General features: G+C 42.4%; 1 pseudogene; it reads left to right on the top strand.

The window, feature by feature from the left end:
- Positions 1-1,955: 1,955 nt before the first annotated feature.
- LOC125194679 (uncharacterized) lies at positions 1,956-2,928 on the top strand (annotated as a pseudogene).
- Positions 2,929-13,697: the final 10,769 nt, after the last annotated feature.

The following is a 13,697-nucleotide window of genomic DNA, read 5'->3' on the forward strand; positions in this document are numbered from 1 at the left end:
TTTTGTGCACTGAGTCGTATATATGCATATGACGGCTTCTGTTGTGTATTTTCATATATGCATGTATTTGTATTGTATGTATATAAAATGTGTTCTGTCCATGAGATCTTCTGGTGCATAGCTTTTAAATGTCACAGTATTTTAATTCTGATCATTCTTTGTGAGTATGTGCAAGTTTATTGTTGTAGTTCTAATTATATATTCTTATCAGCTTTATATTAGGCTTGCTTAGAAATAATTTTGTGTTAGTTTTCAAAATTTGTTATGTCTAGCTTTAATTTCTCAGGGTCTATTGGGAAGGATGATGAAAGTAAAATCAAATTTGGGAAAACATCTTTTCCTTCTAATTAGTACTCATATGAAGAGAATGGATACATTGAAGCTAATGATGCTTATGATTAGAGCTATTGTTGCACATCACTATCGAAAATATTATTTAAAGACCTCATATTCCGTGAGTGAGATTGACCGATCACGTTACATTCACAGACTTTTCTATGAGAGTGATACCACACATGTCATGAACAATTATGTATGGATAGATATACATTTAGGCGCCTAGTTCACATGCTTGGAACTATTGGACGACTAAGACCTACAAATAACCTGACATTTGATGAGCAAGTTGCTATATTTTTGTACATCCTAGCCCACCATCAAAAGAATCGTACAATGAAGACTAATTTCATGCGGTCAGGTGAAACAATTTGTAGGTATTTCAATAGGGTACTAAATGCAGTTCTTAGGCTTCAAGGTCATTTACTAAAAGCTCCCTCCTCTATACCTGAGGATTCAACTAATGCAAAATGGAAATGGTTTAACGTATCCTAAAAACACCTTCTTTTTCATTATATACACAAATATCTTTAATATTGATTGAGTTAAAATTGTAGAATTGCATAGGAGCTATTGATGGTACCCACATTGAAGTGTAAGTATCCGAGGTTGATAAACCTAGATATCGCAATAGAAAAGGTCATACTTCTACAAATGTTTTAGGAGTATGTTCACAAGACATGCAATTTATATATGTACTTGTGGGTAGGGAAGGCTCAGCGGCAGATGGTAGAGTGCTTTGAGATGCTTTAAGTAGAAGAAATGGGTTACCAATACAAGATGGTACGTAGCTAGATACTTTTAAAATTTTAATTCAATACATATGAATAATCTAATTAATAAATTTTTAAAATTAGGTTACTACTATTTAGTGGATGCGGGTTACACAAATGGCAAAGGCTTTCTTGCACCGTTTAGAGGGCAAAGATATCATCTAGTGAATGGAGGAATGGGCGTCAACCAACAACTCCTGAAGAATTTTTTAATATGAAGCACACATCGGCTAGAAATGTTATTGAGAGGTGCTTTGGTATGCTAAAGATGCGCTGGGGCATTATTAGGAATCTAAAATTTTATCCAATCAAGCAACAAGGAAGAATTGTAATGGCATGTTGTCTTCTTCAAAATCACATTAGAGAACATATGCCAGTTGATCCTATTGAAAATGATTATGGTGACAATTTGCGAAATGAAGAAGAGGCTATTGGACTAGATGGAGAATCAATTACTTCTGCTGAACCAACTCAAGAGTGGACAAATTGGAGATATAATTTAGCTAATGAAATGTTTAGTCAGTGGATGGAAAGTAGACATATTGCTTGATATTAGTATTTTACTTTTTTCTTTCATAATATCTGAATTTACTAGTGACAATCTGACATTTTGTGTTGATTGAGGTTATCAATATCTTTTTGTTGATTTATACGATAAATTCTTTTAGCTTTCATTTTGAATTTTTGTATCTTTTATATCATAACATGTATGTTAATTTCTAGCATATTTATGCTTATGTTTGATATCAAGAATCCCAGTATCTTGCTTCTTTGATGTTTTTTATTTATGTATGAAGCTCATTCATATAAGAGAATTGTCAGTACTTGTTTCTTTCATTTTTTCAGATGGCTTGCCGAGGAAAGAGTAATCATGTATGGATTACTGAAGAAGATGCAAAACTTGTAGAATCCATTGTTGAGTTGAAGAGGAGTAAGAATTGGGATGGTGAAAGTGGCAGTGGATTGAGAAAAGGTTATCAAAAGGAGTTGGAAAAAATATTGCAAGAAAAACTTCCTGGTAATGGTCTTAAAGAAAAGCCACACATCGAATCTCGTTGTAAGTTATTGAAAAAACAATATCATGCTATCTATGATGTACGTGCTAATCGAGAATTGAGTGGCTTTGGTTGGGATGATGAAAGAAAATGTGTTACTGCAAGTGCAGATGTTTGGGATGATTATTTGAAGGTGAAAAATTGTATATTTCTCATTCCATTTTTATGTATTTGTTGCATGTCGAACATATTATAATGAAATTGTGTTATTGTGTGTGTAGAGCCATGCAGATTGTACTTTCATGAAAAACAAGTCTTTCCCTTACTTTGATCAACTATCAATTGTATGGGGTAAAGATAGAGCTGCTGGATTACGCGCTGAAGTTCCATTAGATGCAGTCGAGGAATTAGATAGAGAAGAAAATGTAGATCAAGTAGATGGAGAATCTGGTGAAGATGGTGTACCTTCATTAACTACACCTCGCGACGAAGGAACTTCAAAAAAACTTGATCGTAAGAGGAGAAGAAGTTCAGATGGTTGCATATCAAGTTTGGAGCGAATGACTAATGTGCTTGCTGCGCACATGGATAAGTCGAATGATCAAATGAACAAGATTCTGGAAAGTGTTACCGGAGGTGACAAAGAGAAAAAAGACAATCGTCATATGCTTTATGAGAAATTGCAAGAGATTGAAGCGTTAACTGATTCTCAGTGACAAAAAGCTGCGATGAAACTTGTTCGAGATCCTGATTTATTAGATTACTTTTTCACTCTTCATGATGAAGGGGCGAAAAAGATGTTTCTAATAGAACTATTAGGATGAAATTAGTTTTTTACGTTTTTGCTGTCAGACTATCTAAAGATTATTTCCTTTTCTAATTATAGACTATCTAAAGAATAAGATTAAATTCATGTTATTGACTTCTTCAATTTCATGTTATTGACTATCTAAAGATTATTTGCTTTTCTAATTAAATTAAATCCGTGATTTTTTAAAATAATTTTTGTATTGTATTTTCTATATTTTCAGAATTTATTAGATGCATATAATGAAAATTATATTTAAGTAATTATATTTAATTAGCATTATTGATATTAGAAGGATGATATATACATTTTGATTAATTGTTGTATTTTTATAGTTTAGTATTTAAAGTTAATATAGAATTCAAAATCTTGACATTTTCCAAACACTGGAAAGTAAAATTGTTGGGAATCATATTACTAGGAATCACTTTCCTGGGAATCATTTTCCCTACCAACTTTCCTTTCCTTTACTTTCCTGACAACCAAACATCCCCTAAGTTATTTCCTGCCACTAATGCCTTGGGTTATGAGAATTTCTCCTTCTACATCCTTTCTTATTTTCTCTCTTTTTTTTCTTTTTTTTTTCCCTAGACTTTATCCAGCTTATACCTCCTCATTTTCCTGGACTTCGTCCAGCTTATACCTCCAAAACATGGTTTTTTTTGTTTTTTTTTATTTTATATTTTCCTCCTCTAGACTTCGTCCGGCTTATACCTCCAGATATATTTTTTCTTTTCTCCCACTATTTTCTCCTTCCTAAATTCTTCTCCCTAAGCATCAGGTGGCAGCCCCTTTTACATATTAGCACTTAATGTTAAGGCTTATAACTCACTTATGTTATGGGGCTTCACAACTAGGTCAGCTAAGACATTTTCTATCTTCCTTACTTCTTCCAAACCGATTTCAGCTTATTAAGGAAAGAGGCCTCAAAGTTATAGTGCATTCTATCTTCAATTACTCTCGCTAAAAGGATCTTGCCTTATTATCTTTACTAGTTCATGCTTGAAACACACAATCCTAAAAAAATTAACTCCTAGACCTAATGACTCTTACGCATGCTAAGCACATATTGCACTAACTCCCTTCCCCCTCCCACTTCACTCCAGCTTGTCTCCAAGCCATCTTAGTGAAGGAGGGAAGTAGGGAAGTTGGTGCACACAATTTAGACAAAACACAGAAAACAAACATATACAAAATACAAGAAGAAAACTTCTCACACTTAGACTGGGCACCGGGCTAAGCGGGAGAAGACAGAGATATAAAGACAACATGCTGAATATAAGCATAAACTTCTCACACTTAGACCAAGGATTGGGCTAAGTGGGAGAAAGCAGAATTACACAAGAGACAAACAACATGTTCAACTTATACATAAACTTCTCACACTTAGACCAAAGATTGGACTAAGAGAGAGAATGCTCATAACAACTATAACATGCTCAGCACAAATAAAACACACACATACGAAAAATAAAATAAAACAACTGAAATATAAAATTTACTTGGTCAACGGGGGATATCAATTCTGAGTCTGGCCCCCTCGGGAGCCAGACTTGGATGGTACGTTGGGGCGGTTCAACTTCACTTTCTTTTTAGCCGGTGACGCCGACGCTTCTTCCTCAGCTATCACGGGGGGTTTAGACAGGGTCTTCTTCACTGAAATAGACGCAAGGGACAGCGATGCAAGTGGGGCTACCAAGGGCTTAGACGGGGGCGGGAGCTGCTGGAGTGACGAGCTTCCCTGACCGGGCTGCCTGGCCGCATTACCGGGTCCAGGGGGCAGCCGCTGCTGAGTTTGGGAAAATTTCTGCTCAAGCCACTCTGCCATCTTCTTCATCAGTTTGACCGCATCAGTCATCCTTTCGTTCTGGGCTGATGATCTATTGGCCAGGACATCAGTACTCTCCTTGATGGCTTGCAACTCCATTCTAGCCCCGCCCAGCTCCTAACGCATCGCGGCGACCTCCTTCCTCAACTCTCCCAAATCTGCACTCACCACCTCTTCCTCTAGTTCCCTCTTCACGCCTGCCACGCCTTTCTCCACTACTGCCCCCACATTGTAGAAGCACACATCCTGCCCTTCCATGTGTGAGAGCCCCTTATTGAAGAAATACTCCAGACTAAACAGTTCCGGAGGCTCACACATCATCACATCAGGCTCCGCCTTCCCGAACTTCATTATAAAGTTCCGCTGAATGTAGGCGCCTAGCAGGTGGCGGGTACACATGTGGCGTGATGGGTTGGCAGTCATTTGGTGGCAGGCTTCGGCTAGCCAATAGCCAAGGTGAACTTTGATCCTCTTCGACATGCACCAGGTGAAATAGATCTCGGTGGTAGTGAGGCTGGAACTGGTTGTACCCATGAGGTTATAGCCGATAAATTTTTGCGCGAACCGGAGGAGGTGGTCTGTGATATGGATTCCCTTCGACACACTGGTCTTGAAGGTTCCACTCCTGGCGTGTGTTATAGACTCCCATGCCGTCTGCGCTGTGAATCCGGGCGTGTTCCTTGGTGGGCCAAACATCCTGTCATCCCAAATACCCTCTTTGTCCTCTGCAGTAGTAAACAATCCCAGGTGGAGAGACCATTCTCGGACACTCATCAAATGCTCGATATTGAATAGGCGGAAGGAAATCGAGTCGGCTTCAGGGTCGGTGATTGCCTTGAAGCGGAATGTGGAGAAGAATTCCCTTGCCGCGACCACATGTACCTCATGCTCACTGTGTTTTAGTAACCACTCGAAGACGATGTCCTTGATATGGCCGAGGAACTCTTCCTCTGACTCAATGTGCCTTAAGGACTCTGGATCATAATGCTTGCCAGACTTAGCCAACTTTCCAACCGCGCTCCTTTACTTGTAAGTCTGTGCTCTCCTGGAGTCATCAAACTTAGCCATGGATCCCAACACTTTCTTGGTGACCCAGATCTCGATCCGCTCGTAGTTGGGGACTTCTTCTTCCTCCGATTCACTTTCGGCATTTGAATGACCGGGTCTAGGAGTTTTAGATGGTGCAGGGAGTGGCGAGTCTGCTTTCTTGACGGAAGACATTCTCTGTGACTTTCGGGGCTGGGAAATGGCTACCTTCTTGCCCTTACGCTTGCGCGCCATAGCTATGCGGCGTTCTTCCGCATCATCCACCTCATCCTCTGACCCAGGCACGTCCTCCTCCTGAGTACCTCGTGCCCCTGGGGCAGGGAATCCCGATCCCCTGGACTGGTCAACATCTTCTACCTCGTCCAGTACGCTCCTCCGCACCCTTCTCCTAGACTCCCTTGGTTGTAGTGGTGAGTCCTCCTTGTCCGGTACATCTACCAGATCCACGATCTCATGTAGCCCTTCTTCCCTGGGCTCCTGTGTTTCAGCTACAACGAGGATCTCTTCCCCCACAGACTTTTCAGGGATTTCTCCCTCAGCAAACATGGACGGGGTTTCCCCCTCAGATAATTTCGGAGTCTCCTCCTCAGTGTATTTCAGGGTTTCCCCCTCAGCAAACAAACTTGGGGTTGCCCCCACAACGGATTCAAACGATGTCCCCCCCTCGACATACAGATTTGGGGTCACCCCCTCAGTAGATTTTAAGACTGGGGTTTCCCCCTACACAGACTTTGAAACAGGGGTTTCCCCCTCAACAAACTTCTCCCCAGAAATTTTACCTTCCCTTGCGGCCTCATTCCCAAAATCGTCCACCGTCATTTCGTCAAGCTCCTCTGCAAAACCACTAACGCCCTCCTGCTCCACCTCGAGTCCACCAACGCCCCCCTGCTCTTCTATGATGGGGCTCGGCCCAGTTTCTGCATGTGGTTGATCTTGGGTAGACTCTTCGATTGGGGCTTGGGCTTTCTCCGAGTGTGGAATCGAGGTCTGGGTTGTTGTATACACATGAATTGTTGGCGGTTGTGGCGCTGTGGTTGCGGCTCCGGCAGATTTCCCTTGATGCATAGCCGAAAAGAGGGCAAATATTCTTCTGGCCTCCACCTTGCTGCCAAATTCCTCCTCCAATTCCCTCAAGATTGTTGCCTCTTTAGGGTCTGCAGTGGTAGTGGGTTCTGATTCTGAAGCCAATCTCCACTCGGTTTGTATATCATGCATCGGAAAAGTTGCTTGCACGGGAACCGGTCGATGGGCTTGAGATGAATCGCTAGATGGTGGTTTTGGGATGGGGTTTTCCTTCCTTGCAGTAGTAGCCGGTGCCTTCTCCATGGTTTTTTTTTCTGCAGAAATTTACGAAAACTAGGGTAAAATTGGGTTAGGGTTTGAGAGAAATTGGGTAATGAGAGAGTGAGTATTGAGAGAGAATCTGAGAGATTAGAGAGAGAGAGTCGATGGAAGTTTTGATTTGAAAAGAAAAGAGAAATTATTTTATTTGTTTTTAGATAAGGAAGGCGAACGGTTGCAGGGTGATGTAAGCAACCGTACGCCTCCTCAAAAAGGCGGATTTTGAATTTCAAACAGTAACCGACTTCCCTCCAAAAGCATTTTGCCTCCCCTATGCATCTCTCAATACCATGCAAAGTTAAAGTTGAAACACCAAAGTCCCAGGTCGAGGATTATGAATGACAAAGCAGTTTCCCTACAGAGCTTGGTGTTTCAAAAATATTTTTGGAAGATTAATTTTTTCTTTGTTTGGATTTTCTTATTTTTAGAAAACCGAGTAAACTATTTACACCTGCAGATGAGTATTCTCAAGATCCCTAGGTCAGTACACAGATAAAATTTAATCCTGTTTTACCTAACCTAGGAATTCTTTTGAGAATAATCATTTTCCTGACCAGTTAGGCAATAATTAGGGATGCATGCAGTGACACTTCTTCCACTACATGCAATTCCGAATTATCCATAAGTAGTTTTACCCGATGTCCATTGACGAGGAAGGGAACAAAATTTGGGGCGCTTCCTTGGACTTCCACTGCTCCATTTGCTCGAAGGCCGACGATAGTGTACGGGCCTATCCACTTGGATTTCAACTTCCCCAGGCATTAGCTTGAGCCGAGATTGAAAAAGAAGTACTTTCTGCACAACTCGTAGTTCCTTGACCCGGAGGTTCTTGTCATGCCAGAGTTTTGTTCCCTCCTTATACCACATCGCTTAATCAAATGCTTCCAGCCTTAGTTCCTCCAGTTCCTTTAGTTGCAGCTTCCTTTCTTCTTCACAGGCCAGCACCTTCATATTCATCTCCTTTATGGCCCAATATGCCTTGTGTTCCACTTCCACGGACAGATGGCACATTTTCCCAAATACCAATCTATAAGGTGACATCCCAATTGGTGTCTTGTAAGCGGTCCTATAGGCCCAGAGAGCATCATCAAGGCGCTTACTCCAATCTTTCCTCGTAGTATTCACCGTTTTATCCAGAATGCTTTTGATTTCTCAGTTTGAGACTTCAGCTTGACCATTTGACTGGGGGTGATATGGAGTAGACAACCGATGGTGGACACCGTATTTCCTCATCAATGCCTCTATGGTGCGGTTGCAGAAGTGTGTCCCCTGGTCTGAGACTATAGCTCTAGGCACTCCATATCTGTTAAAAGTATTTGCCTTCAGAAACTTTGTCACTTTCTTTGATTCACAGGTGGGCGTAGCCTTTGCCTCTATCCATTTGGACACATAGTCAACCGCGACTAAAATATAAGTGTTGCCATAGGAAGATGGGAACGGTCCCATAAAATTCATCCCCCACACGTAAAAAATTTCACAGACTATTACTGGCACTTGGGGCATCTCGTCCCTCCTTGAAATTCCTCATGTCTGTTGACATCTCTCACAACATTGACAGAATTCGAAGGAATCCTTGTTCAGTGTCGGCCAGTAGAATCCACTGTCTAAGACTTTTCTGGCAGTTTTCCTAGGTCCAAAATGACCTCTACACGTCAGAGCGTGGCAATGGTTGAGCACGTCCCTCTGTTCCCATTCTGGAATACATTGTCGGATTACTTGGTCTGAGCACATCTTCCAGAGATAAGGATCGTCCCAAAAGTAGTATTTGGCCTCACTCTTTAACATCATCCTCTGGGCCCGGGAAGTTTCTTGGGAACCTGACATTTCTCCTGTGACCAAGTAGTTGGCCAGGTCAGCAAACCATGCTTCTGTATTCATCGGATATTTCCCCTTGTTTGATGTTCTTGGACCCGTTACTACCAATATTGTTTCCCAGTTAATAGGTCTAGCAGATTTCCCTAGATAGTAAAGATGTTCTTCGGGGAAGGCATCGGGTATGGCTTCGTCCGCGTCCCCTTGAAATATTCGACTCAGATGATGTGCGACCTTGTTCTCTTTGCCCTTTTTATCGTTTACCTCCCAGTCGAATTCTTGCAGTAGTAACACCCACCTAATCAACCTTGGTTTGGACTCTTTTTTGGTCAGGAGATATTTAATGGCTTCGTGGTCAGTGTAAACTATCACCTTTGACCCCAGTAAGTACGGTCGGAATTTTTCAAATGAGTACACTACGGCCAACATCTCATTCTCTTTAGTATCATAGTTCTTCTGAGCCCGCTTGAGAGTCTTCGAGGCATAGAAAATGACATAACTCTTTCCTTCGCTCTTCTAATCCAGGACTGCTCCTACTGCAAAATCACTGGCATCGCACATCACCTCAAAGGGGTGATTCCAATCTGGTGCTCTACTATTGGAGCAGAGACAAGCTTATCCTTCAACATTTGAAATGCCTTCTTGCAGTCTTCATTAAAGACGAATTCCACATCATTGTGCAGGAGATGAGTAAGTGGCTAAGCAATTTTTGCGAAGTCCCTGATGAATCTTCTATAAAACCCTGCATGCCCCAGGAATCCTCTGACTTCTTTCTGATTTGTAGGGTAGGGTAGCTTCGAGATCACATCCACTTTGGCCTTATCCACTTGAAAACCTCGCTCAGAGACCACATGACCTAGGCCTATTCCTTCTGGCACCATAAAATGGCATTTTTCAAAGTTTAAAACCAAATTCTTCTCCTGACATCTTCTCAGTACCAGATCTAGGTTGGCTAAACAGGAATCAAAGGAATTCCCATACACAGTGAAATCATCCATGAAGATCTCAATACACACTTCCAGCAGATCTGAGAAGATACTCATCATACAACGCTGAAAGGTTCCGAGTGCATCGCATAGACCAAACGACATTCTTCTGTATGCATAAGTGTCAAATGGACAGGTAAAAGTTGTCTTCTCTTGGTCTTCAGGATCTACATATATCTGGAAATACCCACTGTATCCGTCAAGGAAACAGAAGTACTGTTTTCCAGGCAATCTTTCCAACATCTGGTCGATGAAAGGCAAGAGAAAATGATCCTTTCTAGTGGCTTCGTTCAGCTTCCGGTAGTCAATGCACATTCTCCATCCAGTCACTAGCCGAGTTGGCACTAATTCATTTCTATCGTTCTTGATCACTTGTATCCCTGACTTCTTAGGCACCATGTGGACTGGGCTAACCCATTCACTATCTGGGATGGAGTAGAAAATTCCTAGGGACAGCAGTTTCAAAACTTCCTTCAGAACTTCCCCCCTCATGTTCGGATTCAGCTTACGCTGGGGGTCTCTATGGGCACCTTCTTCTAGTCTGATGTGGTGCATACAAAGATCAGGGCTGATTCCTACCAGGTCTGAGAGAATCCATCCTATGCCCTTCTTGTTCCTTCTGATTACCTCCTGTAAATCATTCTCTTGTTTCTCTGTCAAGTGGCTGTTTATTATCACTTGGAAAGTTTCATCCTCTCCAATGTAGGCATACTTTAGACTCTCGGGCAATTTCTTCAGCTCCTTCTTGGGTGTGATGGCTTCCTGGGTAGAGGATTTTTTTCCAAGATTCTGGCTTGAATGATAATGGTTGGTGGCAGAATGCCATGATCGCTTCATTGATCTGTTCGTCTGTCATATCTTGAGTCAATAGAGTTTCACACCACCCTGCTACCTCTTTGTCAATAGAGTGACTCAGTCCTGAATTGTTGAACTGCTCCTGCATTAACTCAGTCTCAAGATATTCCTGGACCAGGGGGTTAATAACATCGATAGCATGCAAATTTTCAACATCCAATGGTTTTTTCATAGCTTCATCGATGCTACATGTGTATTTCTCCCCATGATAATTCAGGTATATGGTTCCATCAAACACATCAATTATAGTCTTAACGGTGCGTAAAAATGGTCTTCCTAAAAGCACTCCACTAGAGTCAGCAGATTCCTTCTCACTCATTTTTATCACATGAAAATCAGTTGGGTACAGGAAATCATGCACTTTAACTATCACATTTTCCAGCACACCTTCGGGTGAGATGCATGTTCTATCAGCCAAGTGAATTACCACCTTCTTGTCAACCAGACTTACCCCTATCAACTTCTTATATATCGAAAGCGGTAAAACATTTATCGATGCTCCTAGATCATACATAGCATGATCAATCTTTATGTAACCCAAGGAAATAGATAAGGTGAACATACCTGGTCTGTGCATTTTGATGGCATTCTCCTATTTTGTATCACAGCTAACACGTTTTCTCTAATCACTATCTTGCCATCGGGTTTGGTTTTCCCAGCAATGAACTCCTTGATGAATTTCCTAAAGGTAGGCAGCTTCAGAGCCTGCAGGAACGGCAAGTTGATTTCCAACTTGCCAAAAATCTCCGTGAAGTCTTCGGTGTCATCCTTCTTCTTTTTAGCTTCCCCTCGGTAAGGAAATGGCTTCATGTGTTTCAATGTTCCTACTGACCCCCCAGCTGAGGGTTCTACAATTTTCTTCCTTATTTCCTCACTCTCCACCTCTGGTTCTGGGTCTAGGAAAAATGGATCGGCCATATGAGGTAGTGGCTTCTCCAAATCACCTTTTTGAAGGTCATCTTCTACTCTGGTGCTCCTTATCTCAGTATTTCTTTGGTCAGGGGCAAGACTCTCATCCTCCTTGTTCATCATGGGGGGTACACTCTCGTCATTTTTCATTACTGGGCCTTCATAACCACGTCCTGACCTCAGAGTGATCTGACTGATGTTTGCCCGGTCAGATGGTTTTACCGAGGCTGGTATCCTTCCCTCGTTTCGCCTTATCTCATTCAACGAAGTTGCTAATTGAGACATTTGCTTGGCTAACATGTCCATGGCAGACTTTTGCTCCTGTTGCGCATCTTGAATTTTATGCACCACATCATTATTGGCTTGCATGTTATTCTGCATATGCTGTCGAGAGCTGACTAGGTCATGTACCATGTCATCTAGATTCCTCTGATACCTATAATTGGGCGGATTAGAACTTGACCCTTGGTTATGATTTGGTCCACTCCCCTGATTCTGGCTATAGTTCCCTTGACCTCCTTGATTATTGTTAAACAGGTTTCCTGACCCTTGATTCCCTTGATGGTTAGGCTGAAAATTCTGATTATTCCCAGTGGCGTTCCTCTGGTGTGGTGACACATAGGAATTCCCTTGGTTACCCTTGCTCCTATTGCCCCAATTAGGTTGATCTCCTTGATTACGGTATTTCCAGTTATTCGGCCCTTCTTAATTCTTCCCTGACCAGTTTAAGTTGTGTTGTGGCCCTTCTTGATTACGGTTAGGCCAATTCTGTTGGGTTTCGGCTGGACCTGGGTACTGCAGTTGAAGCAGCTGGTTCCCGTCAGCCCATCTGAAACAGGGGTTGTCTCTCCATGGGGCCTCTTTGATCTTCCACTGATTCCAGCTTGTATTCTGATTATTCTGATTCCAATTCCCCACTGCGTTCGCCTGGGCTTGGAATTCTCCTTCGGGTGGTGGACCATTATAGACTTAGAGTTGATTGTCCTCCTGACCTGGCGCCTTCTCTTTCTCTTTCGAGGAAGGGGAATTCTTCTTTTTAATTGCACTTAGAAGCGCCTTCTCCAATCGATCTATCCTGTCACCAACCCCTTCTCCTTCTTGCTCCTTCACTGTATTGGCTGAGCTTCTCCTCATGATAGTATGTGGGTTATCATACGCCTTCTTTGCATCTATTAACCTTCCCAGAATCTCTCGTGCTTCACTTGCCTTGTTCTTAGTGAAATTCCCCCCCGCTCGAGGAATTCATCAAATCCTTAGACTCATGATTAGCTCCCTCATAGAATAGGTAAAACGCCTCAGCCTCCATCATTCTATGATTAGGACAAGCATCGAGTAATCCCTTAAACCGAGACCAATACTGACTCAAGGACTCATCATAGTCCTGTTTACACTCCTGGATCTCCTTTTTTAGGGCATTAGTTTTGTTGGACGGGAAAAAGTAGTCCAGGAATTCTAGCTTGAAATCCTTCCATGTGTGGATTGAGTCCGGTGGCAGCCTCAACGGCCATGTGTTGGCCTCTCATTTCAGAGCTAACGGGACTGCGCGCAGGCGATAGTCCTCCTCCGTTGCATCATTTGGCCTCTTCTGAATGCTGCACAGCTTGCTGAACTCATTCAGGAACTAATATGGGCACTCATTCCTCCGTCCTGAAAAGGTGGGTAGAACGCCTAGCATGTTCGTCTTGATGTCGATGGACCTTTGACGCTGATTCGAGACAATAGCATGGGCTGGCTCGCCATCTAGATGTGTGGTGAGCGAACCGATCTCAGGATCAGGGTCCACTAGGTTTGCCATACCAACAGACTCTTCATCCTTTGTTTCTGAGTGTTCAGTTTCTGATGATGACTTTGGGTCCTCTCTGCCTTACGAATTCAACTCTTCGTCACTTTCTGAGCCAAACGGAAATGGATCTCTGGTTGTTAACCCCGATCTGGTGGTGACAATGGATGTTGACTCCTCAACCTGCCACCTGAATTGAGCGTTCCTTGACCCAGACGAGTTACTCC

The sequence above is a fragment of the Salvia hispanica genome, chromosome 4, assembly GCF_029641045.1.
Source record: "Salvia hispanica isolate PSC_SH4W2 chromosome 4, Shi_PSC_v1, whole genome shotgun sequence".
In the NCBI taxonomy this organism is placed as follows: Eukaryota; Viridiplantae; Streptophyta; class Magnoliopsida; order Lamiales; family Lamiaceae; genus Salvia; species Salvia hispanica.